Raw genomic sequence first — 20,814 nt, forward strand, 5'->3', positions numbered from 1 at the left:
TGTTTTTAGCAGATTTCACGTCAGTGAACCTGCAGGATTCACTGCTGTGACCTTGTGTAATTTTTTTTTTTCATATTTAATAATGAAATTGATTGGACTACTGCAACAAGATTTACAAAAATTAGGTAGGTAGGCTGTGAAATGTAGTTGAAGTTTAGCATTGACAAATGCAGGGTTACTGCATATGGATAGCAGTAATCCCAGCTTAATGTACCAACTGTGTGATACTACAAGGTATTGGAAAATTAAAAAGATCTGGGCAGGTGGGGGGGGAGTAATTGTGCAGTCAGATATGAAGTTCTAGGAGCAATGCAAACAGGTTGCCAGGACAGCTGATGGGATTTTGCTAATGATAACCGTAGAAGTAGAAGCATGTGATGTAAGAAAGCAAGCTTATGTAGCATCAGCCAATGAAACACACACACACACACACACACACACACACACACTTCATAGCATTTAGCATTAGTAGAGGCATATGATGCAAGAAAGAAAAGCTTATGCAGCATCATTCAAAAAAAAACAAAAAAAAAAAAAAAAACACACACTTCCACTTCACCCCTTCGTTCGCTCGAAATACCTGTCCAGCTGAGCCTTAAACATATTTAGGCTATCAACTTCCACGACAAGGGATGGAAGTCTATTCCACCAACCAACCACCCGCTGGCTAAAGGCAAATTTCCTCACGTCTCTCCTACATCTGTCTTTTCTCAATTTGAATTTATGCCCTCTCAGGTGATTATTCTGAGCAAGAGGAAGAATCCCATCAGCATTGAGCATGCTCAAACCATTCAAGGCTTTATACACCTCTATCAGATCACCTCACCGGTGACTAGTCCCCAGACACTGTAATTTGCAAAACTTAAGCCTTTCTTTGTAAGAGCAACCCTTTGTTCCATTCACTAATCTTGTTGCCTTTCTCTGTACTCGTTCCAGTAGCTCTACATCATTCTTGAAATGAGGCCTGTAGACCTGTAGGCGCCTCTGTAGCCAGGTGGGCAGGAGCAGCAGTGCGTAGCACACGCTTCTTGATTAGACCGGGGTTCGAGCCCGTCACCACCAAATACGGAGGATGCGGAAAGGTCAGGGAATGACCACCGCATATTCCCGGAGCAATATGGCCTTAGTTGCTAATGCCCCGAAAAAAACCAAACAACAAACAAACATCCAGACCTGTATACAGTATCAAGGTGTAGCCTGACCATTGCCTTATACAAGGGAATAATCACCTCCTTATTCCTTCTAGAAAAATTCCTATATATCATTGACAAGACACCATGAGCTACTTTTGCAGCCCATCTGTACTGCTCAGAGAACTTCATATCTGCCTACAATTACCCCTAGGTTCTCTACCACTGTCAGTGTAGTACCACAGAGTGAGTTGATACGTTGCTCTGGGGTTTGCTGTTTCCCATATGTAGTACTTCACATTTGTCAATGTTAAACTTCATTTGCCACCTCTCAGCCCATCTGCTCAACCTTTCCAGATCCTGTTGCAGCAGCATAGCATCAGTAGTGTCCTTAACAACCCTGCCAACCTTTGTATCATCTGCAAACTTCGACATTAAGCTTGATATACCATCATCAATATTATTTATAAATACAGAAAACAATAATGGACCCAACACTGAACCCTGAGGGACTCCACTAATAACATTAGTCCACGATGAGCAGTGTCCATTGATTACCACTCTCTATCTTCTCCCCCTCAACCACCCCTTTATCCATAGCAGAAATTTGCCTCCAATGCCACACTGCTCCAATTTGTGCAGTAGTCTTCCATGTGCAACAGTATCAAAAGGCTTTCTAAGATCCAAATATATATAATTTCCAAGTTATTCCCTACATCCAGTTCTTTTGTAACTGCATCTTAATATCCAATGTACTTAGAAGGGTTGTACTTAGAAGGGTTGTTTCTGAGAGGTTGTTTCTGACCATGTACTTAGAAGGGTTGTTTCTGAGAAAAAGATCAATCAAATTGGTCAGGCAAGCCGTTCCCTTAACAAAACCATGCTGTGTCCGATGTATATTTGAAGTCTTGTCTAGATGATCCTGCAGTGCTTCTTTAACCAGTGTCTGCATTAATTTTCCTGGAACAGAAGTTAAACTCACAGGTCTATAATTACTTGTGTCAGCCTTTGAACCTTCTTTGTGAATTGGGGTCACATTTGCACATCTCCAGTCTATGCGCACCTCCCCTGAGTCCAAAGAAGCTCTCAAAATTATGGCCAAGGGTTTGCTTACTTCCTTTGCTGCCTCCTTTAATATAACTGGATAGATCCCATCCACCCCAGGTGCCTTTTTTTATGTTTATCCTCAACAATTTCTCCTCCACTTTCCTCTCAGTTATTACAAAATCATCTAGCTCACTGCCAGAATTTACTTCACCTCTGGCATTCCCTTCCCTGAATAACTCCTCATGTGTGAATGTCGATGAAAAATATTCATTTAGTTTGTTAGGTACCCGAGCAGGATCATCAACAGTTGAACCATCAATATCAAATGGACCAATCTGATTCATCCCCTTCCTTCTAGAGTTTACATAAGGAAAGAACTCTTTGCTGTTTTTCTTTGCATCTTTTGCCAACGATTTCTCGTAATCTGCCTTTGCTTACGTAACCTCCTTTGTGACTTGGTTACAGACCAACTTATATCTATCGTAGGCTTCTATGTTACCCATTAATTTATATGTATCCCATGCATTTTTCTTCTCTGGCACATGTCTCATTAGTTCATCTGACATCCATTTAGGCCTAAACCTTGAACAATATTTCTTAGATCCTTAGTTGGTATGTAAAGCCTAGTAGCTTCCAAGATAAGTTCTTTGAATGCTTCCCATTTTGAATTTGCTGTTGGTAACATCATCAGTTGTTCCCACTGTATATAATTTAAATACTGTCTCAGACCATCGTAGTCGCCTTTACGAAAGCAAAAACCCTTCCCTTTACCCCTGATGGTAGTTACCTCTTTGAGTAGATCCGACTTCAGCACACCGTGATCACTGCCACCCAGTGGTTCCTTTATCTGCAGATTCTTAATGCATGAAGAATCACTACTGATAATCAGATCAAGAGTATTACTCCCTCTAGTTGCCTCCCAAACATGTTGATGTAGAAAACAATCATCCAATAAATCCACAAACGCCTTGCTAGTGTGTGAGTGACCAACCCACAAATTCCAGTCAATATCTGGGAAATTAAAATCCCCCATTATATGACTCTCTGATTTACTGGTCCACTCTATTTCCCTGTACAGTTTCTTATTATACTCATCAGAGTCATTAGGCCTATGGCACACTCCTACTCTCAATTTTGATCTCCCAATGCTTGTGTCTCACCAAACTGACTTGACACTGCACTGTCTAGCAATGTCGACTGGATTCACTTCCTTGGATTTTATGTGTTTCTTAACTAATTGTACAGCATTTCTGTACAAATTGTACTCCCCAAATTCCAGTTCTGCATTCCTTATATCTGTGTGACACCATGTCTCTGATATTCCAACAATATCTGCCTTTGATTCTTTGAGCAATACCTCAAATTCATTAAATTTCTTTACCAAACTCTTAGAAATTGGTGTTTACGCAAGTATACATGCACCTGTTCCTATTCTTAGCTATCCTAACACAACCCATGTGTTTACTTATACCGCAATGACTCTCAGCAATCTCTGAAATGTTCTGCAACTTGTTTTCCAGGCTTCTGCTCATTCCAATAGGAGTAGTGCAAGAATCACTTTCACCTCTGCCAGTGGCTACTGTTAATCTATTAGTCCTTGTATCCCCCCAATCTAGCAGTTTTCCGACCCACCTAACACTGCCTCGATAGCATCAGCAAATATTCTTGCACCCTTTCTATTTAAGTGTATCCCCTCCCTGTAGAAACAATCTCTCCTGTTAACAAGCACAGACCACGCTGAAAAAATTCTACCCCTTGAGCCTTGTACAATCTTTCCAGGGCTGAATTGATCGACAAGACTCTCAATATATACTCCCTCCTATCCTGTCTGGGTAGAATTGCAGACACTTTCAAATTCAACCCTAATTCACGGCTTTTTTTTCAACAGTGACCTGTACTTGTTAAGTTATTCTGCCGGTCTTCTACTCTTAATATCATTAGTGCTAACGTGTACAACTATATCACCTTTTGTGCTCTTAAAAGATGATATCCGCTCTATAATGTCATCAACCTTTGCCTCTGGCAGACATTCTACAATTGTCTCACATTATTATTATTATTAATGGCCATATGGTACAAGGAAGCCTGAGGCTTATGCTGCACCAGCCAAAAAGAAAAAAAAAAAAAAAAATTCCCAAGTTACCACCCTGAGAGAGAGAGAGAGAGAGAGAGAGAGAAGTAGAAAGGAATCACCAAGAAAGAGAAGAATGATGATATCCAGCTCAGGACCCTGGGTGTGCCAAGCCCATACTCACCAGATGTGAGCCTCCGGGGTTGATTCTACAATTGTCTCATATTCTGCAATTGTCTTTCCTGAATTTGAATTTGTGCCCCCTCAGGTTCGTAATCTATGCAAGAGGAAGAATCCCATCAGAATTGAGCCTGCTCAACCCATTCAAGACCTTATACACTTCAGTAAGATCATCTCGCAGGTGCCTAGTCTCTAAATGCTGCAATTTGCACAACTTAAGCCTTTCCTAGTAAGAGGATTCCTTTGTTCCCCCTGACCAATCTTGTTGCCCCTTCTGTACTCGCTCAAGCAACTCTACATCCTTCCTAAAATGAGGCCTCCAGACTTATACAACGGAATAATCATCTCCTTTTCCCTACTAGCAAAATTTCTGTATATCATTGACATTTTGTGCTCTGGCCGCCTGTCTGCACTGCTCAGAAAACTTCTTATCTGACTGCCGAATTACTCCCAGGTCTTTTCATTTTCTACCACCCTGTGTGTAGTACCACATAGTTGGTATGTTTCTATGGAGTTATTTCTCCCCATATGCAGTACTTAGCATTAGTCAATGTAAAAGTTCTCAGCTCATCTGCCCACCTTTTTGGATTGCAGTAGCATATTTCCATTACTATCATTAACAACCGTGCCAACCTTTGTATCATCTGCATACTCGGACATTAAGCCTGATATACCTTCATCAATATCATTGATAAATATGCAAAACCGCAGTGGGCCCAATACAGAATCCTGGGGGACTCCACTAATAACATTAGTCCTTGCAGCATCCATTGATTACCACTCTGCCTTCTCCCACTCAACCACCCTTTTATCCATTGTAGCAACTTGCCCTTAATACCATACTGCTCCAATTTGTACAGTAGTCTTTCATGCGCAGAAAGCTTTCCTGAAATTCAGTTATATGATGTCAAAATTATTTTTTGCATTGAGATTCTTTGTATCCACATTATAATATCTAATCAGATTTGTCAGACAAAACTTTCCCTTAACAAACTCATGCTGTCTCTGAATTATTACAATAATTACTATAGTATAGAGTAAGTGGTAGGGAATTCAAATTTTTAATTGCTAAATAGGTAGCCATAATGTAAAACTAAACAGAGTAATACGTATCACTGCATTTAGGGATCTATTAGATAGTGTAGACCTCCGTAACTGAGTGGTCAAGAGCGGAAGTGCAGTAACACACTCTTTGAATAGACCGGGGTTCAAGCCCCTGACTACTAAATATGGTCGATCTGCCAATTCGCACTGTCCAGCATGGTAGATTATGGTCCATTTCCCTGAGCATGAATTGTTGTGGAGGCTTCCATCTTGCAGTGGGTTGATAATGGCTGCAGTTTACCTTTATAGATAGTGTAGTATTAAAAGATGATATCATCCCCTAAAAGATGATATCTACTCTACAATGTCATTAATGATATACAATTAATACAATCATTAATGATATACAGGAACTTTGCTAGTAGGGATAAGGAGGTGATATTCCATTGTACAAGGCAATAGTTAGGCTTTATCTTGAGTACTGCATACAGGTTTGCACCTCTGTAGCCAGGTGGGAAGGAGCAGCAGTGCGTAGCACACGCTTCTTGATTACACCGGGGTTCGAGCCCGTCACCACCAAATACGGAGGATACGGAAAGGTCAGGGAATGACCACTGCATATCCCGGAGCAATATGACCTTAGTTGCTAATGCTCCTAAAAACCAAATAACAAGCATATAGGTCGGGAGACCTCATTTTAGGTAGGATTTACATCTGTTGGAATGGGTGCAGAAAAGGGCAACAAAAGCCATTTTTTACAAATTGCAGTTATTGGAGACTGTGCACCTGCGAGGAGATCTGATCGATGTGTTTATGGCTTTGAATGCATTGAAAAAGCTTGATGCCAATGGCATTCTTCCTCTTCCTCAGAACACACATCACACGAGAGAACATAAAATTGAAGTTGAGGAAGGGTAACTGCCAAATAGATGTGCATAGGTTGCTTCAGCCAGTGGTTTGTTGATTGTTGGAATAAATTTCCATTTATTTTTATGGAAATAGGTAGTCTGAATGAAATCAAGGAAGAACTAGACCAAATTTTTGAGGAGATGGACAGTTGATATGATTTTTTGTGGGGGGGGGCGGGGCTGATGCTCTAATAAGTGTCATATGCCACTAGTAATAATATTTAAACACAAATGCACAAGTGTTTACTAAAAAAATGTCTGTCTACAATGACACTTTTACTCATCATATAATGCCAACATTGTTGTTCTTGTTACAATCACACTTATCATTACTGAACTTTTGGACTAAACTTTCACTTTCTACAAAGAATGTCATTTTAAAGGCTGTTAAGGACATTGCTGCTTCCACATTACATTACATTACACCTTAGGAATTGGTTGGGTGTTTTTTTTGTCCATTTGTTGTCAATTGTGATTTGGCACCTCCATCCATTTCTCCATTCCTCAGATGTCCTTGAGGTTGTCACAGACATTCTCTCAGATATGCCAGACAAGCTGTAGTTGCTACCTGGGAGTCTAAAACATTGATGGAATTGATATTCGGGTGACACTCAAGTCAAGTGGACCCAATTTCGGCGAAGTCCGGACATTCTGTGACAGCCAAATTCTCTGCTTGCATCTTCAAAATGGTGGGACTGTTAGCAGGGGTCGAGGTGTGGCGCCCACACCACAAGGAGGAATGCCGCCCCTCTGAGTTACCAGGCAGTGATAGCTGGTAGATGAGGCTCATCAACCGTTGCAATACCACCACTTTGCTTATTGGAGGCTTGAAGTGGTGAAACCCATGTTTAGTCTCCAGAGCTAAGTTCCCGTCAACACTTCTCCATTTCTTTCATCATGCAGTATGACTGATGACTTTTGAGGTTATGTTGGATATCATGGCAAGATCCAATCTTCCTTACATTTCGAGGGTACAGCTCTAAAACGGTGTTTGCAGGGCTGCCGCTAGTTAGTACACCGGAAAACCTGTTGGTAACTCTTTAGGAAGCTTCCGGATCAGCTAGTGTATAATCTTGCTACCTCTACTCTGCCAGATAGTGACTGGAGAGATCTGAGTAGTGTATATGTGGCGGGCATTTCCAAAGCCACATTATGTCAAGGATCTGGGTATATTCTTACCATGTGTGCGCCATATCCAAAAATTTAATTACTTCATACAGCATATCCTCCCAACTTTTTCTTACTATTGAATAAACCATGAATTGTCAAACTAATAGAGTAAGCTTATCTGTGAAAACATCTAAACCTCCCAAACACTTCCTAGTTCATTTCACAAATATATACGTGGTCTCAATTCTAATCTCAACAATATCCATTTCCACTTGCAGCCTGCCAAACCCCATGTACTTTTTCTGACAGAATCTCAGTTATCGGTTGATTCAACTACTGCTCCGTAGCCGAATGGGCAGGAGCGGGAGTGCAGTAGCACACGCTCTTTGAGTAGACCGGGGTTCAAGCCCCTGACTGCTGAATACGGTGAATCTGCCAACCCGCACTGGACCAGCGTGGCAGATTATGGTCCATTTTCCCTCAGCATGAATTGTTGAGGAGGCTTCCATCCTGCAGTGGGTTGATAATGGCTGCACTTTACTTTTTACTGCTCATCTTAGTTTTTTTTTTTTTTTTTTTTGGTAGTTGTTGGCACATTGGCTTCTGTGGCCATAATGCACCTCCCAAGGTTTTTGCAGTACTTTGATCCAAGCCCAAGGCGGGATTCGAACCCGTGACCTTTGGGTTGCCAGGCAGGTACTTTACCCACCCGGCTAGCCCGGTCGGCTCATCTTAGTTGCCCAAATTATTCGCTGTATGATTCCTTTTGCCTCATAGGTGGTACTTGTGCATATGTCCATTCCCTGTCACAGGGACTTTGTAATTTGGAATCTCCTCTTTTCGATCTTCTCAGACTTAAAATCTCTCTACCTCATTCTGTCAAATTCATCTGTTGCCTCTACCATTCTCCCAACTCCACTAATCACTTGGAACTCTTTGACTTCCTCTCTTTGCAATTTGACTTTCTTCAGTCCAGCTTTCCTAACAGTGAGGTAATTTTCTTTGGTGATTTTAATGTTTCCAACTCCAGCTGGATTCCATTTTCTAGTCACACTGACCCAGCTGGTTGAGATGCTGAGGCTTTTGCAATTACTAACGACCTTGCACAGATTGTTCATTTACCTACAAGAATACTGGACAATCCTAACCATACAGCCAACACGCTTGATCTTTTTCTCAGAAACAACCCTTCTAAGTACATGGTCGAAGTGAGTGGTCCTTTAAGCTCCAGATTCTCACAACTTGGTAATTGTCTTGGTAATTTTATCTCATGGCTTTTCCAACCTCGTGTTGTTTGGCATTATAAGAATGCAAAATGGGATAACCTGCGAGATTTCTTTCCTTCTTTTCCTTGGTTGGAATACGGTTTCGAAACTTCTGATGTCAACGATTGTTCAGATTGTGTCAGTGAAATTGTTCTCGTAGGAATGGAATCCTTTATCCCACACTCCACTTTAAAATCTCGTCCCTATCTAAAATCCCGTCTCTTACCTTGGTTTTCCAATAAATGTGCTAAGGCCATTCAGGATAAGAATGTTGCATATCATAATTGGCTCGTTTCCAATTCTTTAGTTTCATTTTCTGCCTACACCAAAGCTCGCAACAATTGTAAAGCTGTTACTAATCAGTCCAAACTAGATTTTGAACATGCTAAAAATAGAAAACTTGCTTCTTTCCCTAATGGTAGCTGAGCATTCTGGTCTCTTGCCAAAGCTAATGGCTGCAACTTTTGCCCAAATCTGCTCCCACCTCTGTCAAAACCTGATGGTTCTGTTGTCAGTTCGGCCTAGGATAAAGCTGACCTGCTTATATCCCATTTTTCTTCCAACTCTTGTATTAATAACCTTGGTAAAACACCTCCCACCATTCCCAGCACGCTCCATTCAATGCCTCCTGTGGTCTTCCATCAAAAGGATGTCAGAAGGATTTTGACGAATCTTGATTCTAAGAAAGCTCCAGGTCCTGATGGTATTTCTCCCCTTGTTCTCAAAACCTGTGCTCCTGAATTTACTCCTGTTCTTTGCAACCTCTTTTCACTTTCTTATTCCAAAGCTGTTTTTCCTTCTGCTTGGAAATTTGTTCATATCCAGCCAGTTCTTAAAAAGGGCAATAATTCCCTCCCATCCAATTATCATCCCATTGCAGTTACTTCTACTCTTTCTAAAGTAATGGAGAAATCAATTAGTTACCAACTCTTAAAATACTTAGAAACCTTCCGTCTGATCAACGTTCGCCAGTATGGATTACATCAGTGTCAATCCACTCGTGATATTCTGGCATATGTTATCCATTTATGGACAAATTCAATAGAAAAGTTCGGTGAAACACAAGCAGTTGCTCTTGACATCTCAAAGGCTTTCGATCGTGTTTGGCATAAAGGTCTTCTAAACAAGTTTCCATCTTATGGTTTGCCAACTGTTTTTTGTAATTGGTTATCCAGTTTTCTCTCTGATTGCTCACTGAGGGTAGATGGTTCTCTGTGTTCTAACTTCTCCACTAATGCTGGTGTCCCCCAAGTTTCAGTTCTTTCCCTCACTCTTTTTCTCTTGTATATTAGTGACCTTCTTCCATTGACTGGAAATCCTATATACCTAATTCTGTTTTTCACAATAGATACGTTCCTGAAAAATACGTGTAAAAAAAGACATTGTATTTATGGAAGAAAAGAAGATTGGTTCTGGATCTAAAAAAATCAGTAAAAATAATAATAATAAAAAAAAAAAAAACACATAAAAATATTTGTTTTAAGCTTATTATTTTATTTCATTTCAACAAAATACACATGTAATAATATGTAATGAAAATGTATTAAAGTAAATTTGTATGCATATGAAATGACAAAAATTCTTCATGAACAAAAAAAATCTGTTTTACACATAAAAAGATTTTATTCATTTTCACTTTCTGATAATAAACGGCGCATACGTTTGTGTACGACTGGAATATCACTGCTATCACTAGAAATCATCTTCTTCCTCTATTAACGAAATTCTTTCTGTGATCTCTTGAGCAAAATCAGCACGAGTCTCCTCTGGTGCTGATGTTTCACCGGTTTTTACGAACGAATTCAGTTATTAATCGTTGTGTTTGTGTTAGGCCGTTATATAATTCTCTGTAAGAGGGTGTCGACAACTTCAGTTCACGTGGAAACTTCCCAGTGCGTTCCTCATTAGGGTCATGTTTGACAAAATTATTACCTAATTTTATGGCCAGTTCTAGACCTTCTTTTATTAAATCTGCATTTAGAACAGGATCATTTTCTTCATTATCACTACGTTCTGTGGGATAAGGAGCCCCAAGGACAACCTCTAATATTTCATCTTCGCTTAGCGCTTTGTCGGTTAACAATTCATCAATATCTTCAAACGATAGATCATCGAATCCTTCTCCACCAATTTTGTGTGCCATTGTAATGATGTTGGGAAATTCGGTCGTATTAGGGATGATGGGATCTTTGCTTTTTACACATTGTGGCCAAACCGCTTTCCAACACGCATTTAAAGTTGCTGGTTTTAATTCAGTTAACGCTAATCCAACTTGATTGATACAATCCATAATCGAGAATTTCTTCCACACATCAATGACTGTTAGTGTTTCATCATTCAGTTTGTCCAAAACGTGTTGGAATGTTCGTTTTACGTAGTATGTTTTAATTGTCGCAATTATACCTTGGTCTAGCAGTTGTATCAAAGATGTAGTATTACATGGCAGAAATAAAATTTGTACGTTTGGGTGTTCCAAGACAGGATGGCCGGGTGCATTGTCAAGAATCAGAAGAACTTTAAATTCGAGACCTTTCAAATTCATATAACGTCTGACTTCTGGGTCGAAACATTTGTTGAACCATTCTGTAAAGATAGCAGTGGTCACCTAGGCCTTCCGAGGCCTCGGTGACCACTGCTATCTATATTTGTAGCCTTTTAGAGTGCGAGGATTTGGAGACCAATAAACAAGCATCGGTTTCAATTTAAAATTGCCTTGAGCATTGCCTCCCAATAAAAGTGTTAGGTGATCTTTAGACACTTTAAATCCAGGTTAAGTTTTTTCTTTCTTAGAAATGTAAGTTCTAGAAGGCATCCTTTTCCAGTATAAACCGGTTTCATCGCCGTTAAATATTTGTTGATCAGTGTATTCACCATCTTTGATTATTTTTTTTTAAACATCAGGATATTTAGATGCTGCATTCTCATCTCCACTGGCCACCTCATCGGTGATTTTAACATTATGCAGCAGCCGAACTCAGATTTTTAAATCGATGAAACCAACCAGCACTCACATTAAACATTTCTTCTACTTCATTATTTTTTTCCTTCACTCTCTTAAACAAATTTATAGCTTTTGTCTGAATGGCTGCTCTGCTAAGGAGAATGTCGAGGGGCCATTGTCGAGGCCACGTTGATGTTAAGGATCTGGATATATTCTTAACATGTATTTTCCATATTCAAAAATTTCATTACTTCATACAGTTGTCCCCCCTCCACTTTTTCTTACTACCGAATATACCATGAATTGTCAAACTAATAGAGCAAACTTATCTATGAAAAGATCTAAACTTCCCAAACACTTCTTAGTTCATTTCACAAATATACGTGGTCTCAGTTCTAATCTCAATGATGTCCATTCCCACTTACAGTCTGCCAAACCTCATGTACTTTTTCTGACAGAATCTCACTTATCGGTTGATTCAACCACTGCTCATCTCAGTTGTCCAAATTATTTTCTGTATGATTCTTTTCACCTCAAAGGTGGTACTTGTGCATATGTCCATTTGTTCCATTCACTAATCTTGTTGCCCTTCTCTGTATTCATTCCAACGCTCTACACCCTTCTTAAAATGAGGCCTCCAGACTTGTATATAGTACTCAAGATGTGGCCTGACCATTGCCTTATACAATGGGATAATGACCTGCTTATCCCTGCTAGAAAACTTCCTGTATATCATTGACCAGATACCATGAGCTACTCTTGCAGACCGTCTGTACTGCTCAGAAAACTTCATATCTGCCTGCACAATTACCCCCAGGTCCTTTTCACTCTCTACCACTGTCAGTGTGATGGCACCTTTGTCAGGTGGGCAGGAACAGCAGTGCATAGCACACACACTTCTTGAGGCTGTGACCACCAAATACGGAGGATGCGGAAAGGTCAGGGAATGACCACTGCATATCTGCGGAGCAATATGGCCTTAGTTGCTAATGCGCCTAAAAACCAAAAATAACAATAACTGTCAGTGTAGTATCACACAGTTGATACGTTACTCTGGGTTACTTCTTTAAATATGCAGCTTTACATTTGTCAACGTTAAACTTCAGTTGCCACCTCTCAGCCCATCTGCTCAACTTTTCTAGATCCTGTTGCAGCAGCGTACTGTCATTAGTGTCATTAGCAACCTTGCTGACCCTCATATTGTCTGCAAACTTGCACATTAAGCCTGATATACCATCATCAATTTAATATATGACATTAAATTATTCTTTGCATCCAGTTCCTTTGTAACTGAACTCTTGTCTAGATGATCCTGCAATGCTTCTTTAACCAGTGCCTCCATTAATTTCCCTGGAACAGAAATTAAACTACCAAGTCTGTCATTACCTTGTCTCCCTTTGTGTATTGGGGTCACATTTGCACATTTCCAGTCCATGGTTACCTCCCGAGTGCAAGGAAGCTCTCATAATTATGGCTAAGGGTTTGCGTACTTCCTTTGCTGCTTCCTTTAATTTTACTGGATAGATTCCATCCACCCCAGATGCATTTCTTATGTTTATCTTCAATAATTTCTCCTCCACTTTACTGTCAGTTATTACAAGATTATCTAGCTTACTGACAAAGTTTTATACACCTCTGTCATTCCCCTCCCCGAATAACTCCTCATGTGTGAATGTAGATGCAAAATATTCATTTAGTTTGTTAGCTACCTGAGCAGGATCATCAACAGTTGAACCATTGATATCAAGTGGACCAATCTGATTCATCCCCTTCCTTCTAGAGTTTACATAAGTAAAGAACTCTTTACATTCTTTGCCAAAGATTTCTCATAATCTGCCTTTGCCTGCTTAGTTGCTCTTGTCATCTCAAAGGCTTTCTGTCATGTTTGGCATAAAGGTCTTCTAAACAAGCTTTCATCTTATTGTTTGCCAACTGTTTTTTTGTAATTGGTTATCCATTCTCTTTGACTGCTCACTGAGGGTGATGTTAGATGGCTCTCTGTCTTCTAACTTCTCCACTAATGCTGGTGTCCCCCAAGTTTCAGTTCTATCCCCCACTTTTTTCCTCTTGTATATTAATGACCTTCTTCCATTGACTGGAAATCCTATCCATAGTTTTGCTGATGATAGCACATTGCATTCCACTTTCCATTTGAGAAACCTTGCCCTGCTCAAACAGCTTGAACTTCTCGAATATCCGCTACCAATTCCTTAAATGCCAATCTCTAGGTAATTCTCCAGTGGGGCAAAGACAGTTGATTTCAATCATTCTAAAACTCAGTGCTGTCTTATATCTCGTGAAAAGGATTCTTCTGCTTCTATGCTTATCTTTGGTGACACTCCAATTTCTAGGCAAAATGATATATCTCTTTTGTGGATTACTCTGACTTCTAATCTCTCTTGGCATAAGCACATTACAAATATTGCTTCCTCTGCATCTAAAAAACGTGGTTTTCTCTTTTGCTCTTGGCGTTACTTTTCTTTCAAACAGATGTTCACTCTGTACAAATTGCAAATCCGCTCTACCATGGAATATTGTTCCCACATCTGGGGCTCTACCCCCAAAACCTCTCTCAGGTTCACTTTACGGTTCACTTTGACTATTTCATGCCTTCTTCTTCTCCCCCATCCCCCTCACTCGTGGTTACTTCAACTGATATAAATATACTGTACAGAGAACTATCAACTTTCTTCTTTGGGGCTTTGATGTTGCTGCTCTGTAATCATCACATGTAGCTAACTTTATCAATTCTGGCCTAAGCAAACAGTAAGTTGGCATTAACCTGACTTTATACCGTTATCTAAAGTTTAATATCCAAGGGGTATGTTCCAAAAGTTCCAGAACTGATTCATCCAGCTCTCCTCAATGGGGGTGGATGAATCAGTTCTTTGTTTAAATTTCATACTGTATTTTGCCTTCTTTTTGAATTCAAACCTTCATTAATTTTTCCTTTAACTAGATTTAATTGGCATTATTTTAGCTTTTTAGCTCTATTTCGTACGTTATATTTATTTTTATTTATGTTTGAATTTTATTCCTTCCTTTCGGGATCTGTCAGGTCGGCTGTGATGTATACATTTTGCACGTATCATCATAACAGAAACAGAGACCCTGCTTATTGGAGTGGCTCCTATGGTTTTGGCTGCCTACCCTTTGAAGAAGTAGTTAAAGCCCTAGGACCCACTACTTTTGGTACCATTAGCATTAGTAGAGGCATATGATGCAAGAAAGCAAGCTTATTCAGCATCAGCCAAAAAAAAAAAAAAAAAAAAAAAAACACACACCACTCCCATTTCACCCCTCCGTTCGTTCGAAATACCTGTCCAGTTGAGCTTTAAATTTGTTTAGGCTATCAACTTCAACAAGTGATGGAAGTCGGTTCCACCAACCAACCACCCGCTGGCCAAAGGCAAATTTCCGCACATCTATCCGACATCTGTCCTTCCTCAATTTGAATTTATGCCCTCTGAGGTGATTATTCTGAGCAAGATAAAGAATCCCATTGGCATTGAGCATGCTCAAACCATTCAAAGCCTTATACACCTCTATCAGATCACCTCGCCGGTGCCTAGTCTCCAGACTCTGTAATTTGCAAAACTTAAGCTCTTTCTTCGTAAGAGCAACCCTTTGTTCCATTCACTAATCTTGTTGCCCTTCTCTGTACCCGTTCCAGCAGCTCTACATCCTTCTTGAAATGAGGCCTCCAGACCTGTATACAGTACTCAAGATGTGGCCTAACCATTGCCTTATACAAGGGAATAATCACCTCCTTATCCCTGCTAGAAAAATTCCTGTATATCATTGACAAGACACCATGAGCTACTCTTGCAGCTCGTCTGCACTGCTCAGAGAACTTCATATCTGCCTACACAATTACCCCCAGGTCCTTTTCATTCTCCACCACTGTCAGTGTAGTACCGCAGAGTTGATACGTTGCTCTGGGGTTACTGTTTCCCATATGTAGTACTTTACATTTGTCAATGTTAAACTTCATTTGCCACCTCTCAGCCCATCTGTTCAACCTTTCCAGATCCTGTTGCAGCAGCATAGCGTCAGTAGTGTCCTTAACAACCCTGCCAACCTTTGTATCATCTGCAAACTTGGACATTAAACTTGATATCCCATCATCACATTCATAAACACCGAAAACAACAACGGACCCAACACTGAACCCTGAGGAACTCCACTAATAACATTAGTCCACGTTGAGCAGTGTCCATTGATTACCACTCTCTGGCTTCTGCCACTCAACCATCCCCTTATCCATAGCAGCAATTTGCCTCCAATGCCACACTGCTCCAATTTGTGCAGCAGTCTTCCATGTGCAACAGTATCAAAAGCCTTTCTAAGATCCAAATATATAATATCAAAGTCATTCCCTGCATCCAGTTCTTTTGTGACTACATCATAGTATCCAATCAAATTGGTCAGGCAAGACCTGCCCTTAACAAAACCATGCTGCGTCTGAGCTATAATTGAATTCTTGTCTAGATGATCCTGCAGTGCTTCTTTAACCAGTGGCTCCATTAATTTACCTGGAACAGAAGTTAAACTAACAGGTCTATAATTACTTGTGTCAGCCTTTGATCCTCCTTTGTGAATTGGGGTTACATTTGCACATCTCCAGTCTATGGGTACCTCCCCTGAGTCCAAAGAAGCTCTCATAATTATGGCTAGGGGTTTGCTTACTTCCTTTGCTGCCTCCTTTAATATAACTGGATAGATCCCATCCACCCCAGGTGCCTTTTTTATGTTTATCCTCAACAATTTCTGATCCACTTTCCTCTCAGTTATTACAAAATCATCCAGCTCACTGCCAATGTTTACTTTACCTACATCATTCTCCTTCCTGAATAACTCCTCATGCATGAATGTAGAAGCAAAATACTCGTTTAGATTGTTTGCCACCTGAGCAGGATCCTCAACTGTTGAACCATCAATATCCAGTGGACCAATCTGATTCATCCCTTTCCTTCTTGAGTTTAAATATGTAAAGAACTCTTTTCTGTTTTTCTTTGCATCCTTTGCAAAGGATTTTTCGTAGTCTGCCTTTGCCTGCCTAATCTCCTTTGTGACTTGGTTACAGACCAACTTATATCTATCATAGGCTTCCATGTCACCCATTAACTTGTATGTATCCCATGCATTTGTCTTCTCTGCCACATGTCTCATTAGTTCATCTGACAACCATTTAGGCCTAAACCTTGAACACTATTTCTTAGTTGGTATGTAAAGCCTGGTAGCCTCCAAGATTAGTTCCTTGAATGCTTCCCATTTTGAGTTTGCTGTTGGTAACATCATCAGTTGGTCCCTCTGTATAGAATTTAAATACTGTCTCAGACCATCATAGTCGCCTTTACGAAAACAAAAACCCTTCCCTTTACCTCTGATGGTAGTTACCTCCTTGAGTAAATCCCACTTCAATACACTGTGATAACTGCCACCTAGTGGTTCATTTATCTGCAGATTCTTAATGCATGAAGAATCATTACTGATAATCAGATCAAGAGTATTGCTCCCTCTTGTTGCCTCACGAACATGCTGATGTAGAAAACAATCATCCAATAAATCCACAAAAGCCTTGCTAGTGTGCGAGTGACCAAACCACAAATTCCAGTCAATATCTGGGAAATTAAAATCCCCCATTATAAGACTCTCTGATTTACTGGCCCACTCTATTTCCCTGTACAATATCTTATTATACTCATCAGAGTCATTAGGCCTATAGAACACTCCTACTCTCAATTTTGATTTCCCTATGCTTATGTCACACCAAACTGACTCGACACTGCCCTGTCCATCGATGTCGACTGGCTTCACTTCCTTGGACTTTATGTGTTTCTTAACTAATAGCATAACCCCTTCTCCCCTCCTATCCTGTCTATCCTTTCTATACACATTGTATTCCCCAAATTCCAGTTCCGCATTACTTATATCTGTGTGTGATGACACCACGTCTCTGATATCCCAACAATATCTGCCTTTGATGTTTTGAGCAATACCTCAAATTCATCAAATTTATTTACCAAACTCCTAGCATTGGTGTACACGCATGTATACATGCACCTGTTTCTATTCTTAGCCACCCTAACACAACCCATGTGTTTGCTTTACCCCAATGACTCCCAGCAGTCTCTGAAATATCCTGCATCTTGTTTTTCAGGCTTCTGCTCATTTCAATAGAAGCAGTGCAAGAATCACTTCCACCTCTGCCAGTGGCTACTGTTAATCTATTAGTCCTTGTATCCCTCCCCCAACTAGCAGTTTTCCAACCCACCAACACTGCCTCGACAGCATCAGCAAAAATTCTTGCACCCTTTCTATTTAAGTGTATCCCATCCCTGTAGAAGCAATCTCTCCTGTTAACAAGTACAGTCCAGGCTGAAAAAAATTCTACCCCTTGAGCCTTGCACAATCCCTCCAGGGCCGAATTGATCGACAAGGCTCTCATCATATACTCCCTCCTATCGTGTCTGGGCAGAATTGCAGACACTTTCAAATTCAACCCTAATTCATGCCTTTTTTTCAACAGTGACCTGTATTTGCTAAGTTATTCCGCCGGTCTCCTACTCTTAATATCATTAGTGCCAACGTGTACAACTATATCACCTTTTGTGCCCTTAAAAGATGATATCCGCTCTACAACGTCATCAACCTTTGCCCCTGTCAGACATACCCTGGTCCTATTCCACCTATCCTTTTTACAAAGCATGTTCCCCGTTTCCCTGACAATAGAGTCACCAACAACTACTAGTTCCTGTGGGACCAGCGCATTCTGCCTAGGGGGCTGCCTCTGTGTTGCCTGATGACCAAGTGCAAGCTCTGGCATTGATGTGGGCAGCTGAGAGCTTGATGGGCCCCTCAATTTATTTCCTTCGAGGGCATCCACCCTGTCCTTGAAGCTCTCATAAAGGCCCATAACAACGCTGAGTTGTCGCCTGATTTCCTTGCACTCCTTACATCGTGCACACACAAAGACATCCCCCTTGGCAGTATCATGTCCCGTACCCGACTGCTCCGCAAACATTAAGCAAACAGTGTATTTTAAAAGACTGTGATTCAGAGGGCAACTGCCCCCCTCAGTTCTCCCCTGAACCACAGCACTCCCATTAGCTTGAGCCTTTTGCTTTGCTGCTCTGGTCAGAGTCATGATTCCGATTTAATTCAATAAAATTTCAAAACAAAAATTAAATCCTTATATATATATAATCCTTATATATAAGTCGTTATATATATATATAGAGTTAAAAATACAATTTAATTGACAATAAAGTTTATCAAGATTAATAGATTTACTGATTAATTGACAATATTATATTATGCACTATACTACACTAAGCTTATGCTATCGTGTAAAAATGGCGGGAATTCTCGAATGGTACTTCTATGGACTCGTAAGTATTGATTAGCTTCCAAATCTCGCTATCTCAATTTAGAATAAACTAAGGATCCTGTCTAGGTCTATAATCTACTTATATAAGATAATTTGATATATCAATTGGTTAATAAATCGACTAAATTTTGTTAAAAAAAAAAGACCTCTCGTTCAATTTGTAACACGTGGATTTGATACCGTTACCGATACTAAGTAATACCTACAAAATCTCTGTCTAAGTTAAACTTTAAACTAAGTATCGTAACTAGGAATATAAAGCTACTCTAGAAAATAAGTTAATATGACAATTTAAGCTAATAAATCAGAAAATAAATCAGGAAAAACTTCTCTTTTCCAAGAGCTTCAAGGAGCTACGTCCGCACAGGCTAACCTCACACCCAGACTTATTCTCAAGTCATTATTCTCCTTCCATCATTATTATCATTATTATTTTTACCATCATTATTATCATTATTATTAATACCATCATTATTATTTTTATGTTAATTTGATTTAATTTCAGGTTATCTGCTTTCACCTTGCTGGCATTCTCAATTTTTCCAGGGTAATTACAATTGACAGGTTAGCACCCCTGCCGAATACACTGAAAATAAATATTTTCAGTTAACTTCTTGTGTGTGAATGTAGATGGAAAATACTAATTTAGTTCGGCAGCTATCTGAGAATGATCATCTAGAGTCAAACCATTGATATCAAGTGTAACAATATGATTCGTCCCCTTCCTTTTAGAGTTTATATAAGTAAAGAAGTCTTTGCTGTTTTTCTTTGCATCCTTTTCCAAAGATTTTTCATAATCTGTCTTCACTTGCCTAACCTCCTTTGTGTGACTTGATTACAGACTAGCTTGAATCTACCATAGGCTTCTGTGTCGTCTGACAATTTATATGCATTCCATGCATTTTTTTTCTCTGCGACAAGTCTCATTAGTTCATCTGACATCCATTTGTGCCTAAACCTAGAGCAGTATTTCTTAGTTGGAAAAAAAGCCTAGTAGCTTCCAAAATTACTTCCTTGAATGCTTCCCATTTAGTGGCGCCTCTGTAGCCAGGTGGGAAGGAGCAGCAATGCATAGCAGACGCTTCTTGATTAGACCGAGGTTCGAGCCTGTCACCACCAAATATGGAGGATGCGGAAAGGACAGGGAATGACCACCGCATATTCCCAGAGCAATATTCCCTTAGTTGCTAATGCTCCTAAAAACCAAATAAACAAATTAACAAACAAGCTTCCCATTTAGAATTCAACGTTGGTAACATCATCAGTTGGTCTGACTGTATAGAACCTAAAAATCTCTGAGACCACTGTAGTTTCCTTTATGAAAGCAAAAACCTTTCCCTTTATCCCTGATAGTAGGTTACATCTTGAAGTATATCCCACATCAGTACACTGTGATCACTGCCACCTAGTGGTTCCTTTATCTGTAAATTCTTAATTCATGAATAATCACTGCTGATAATCAGATCAAGAGTATTACTCCCTTTTGTTGCCTTCTTTTTTGTTGCTGCTGTAGAAACAATCATCCAGTAAATTCACAAAAGCTTTGCTAGTGTGTGGGTGACCAATCCACAAGTTCCAGTTTATATCTGGGAAGTTAAAATCCCCCATTATAAGACACCCTGATTTACTAGCCCACTCTATATTAGGTAGTGTTTGTTGTGCAGTGACAGGTGAGTATATTACATGAAATTGGAAAAGTTCAGTTTGTTTTGACTTTCATAATTG

At 39.9% G+C, this 20,814-nt stretch overlaps 1 protein-coding gene across 3 annotated transcripts in view; it reads left to right on the forward strand.

The window, feature by feature from the left end:
* Positions 1-20,814, forward strand: part of LOC150091666 (terminal uridylyltransferase 4-like) — a 604,054-nt gene that overhangs the window by 404,486 nt on the left and 178,754 nt on the right. The window lies entirely within an intron of this gene.

Source organism: Mastigoproctus giganteus, chromosome 1 (genome assembly GCF_048544385.1).
Source record: "Mastigoproctus giganteus isolate SK-2022 chromosome 1, ASM4854438v1, whole genome shotgun sequence".
Lineage (NCBI taxonomy): Eukaryota > Metazoa > Arthropoda > Arachnida > Uropygi > Thelyphonidae > Mastigoproctus > Mastigoproctus giganteus.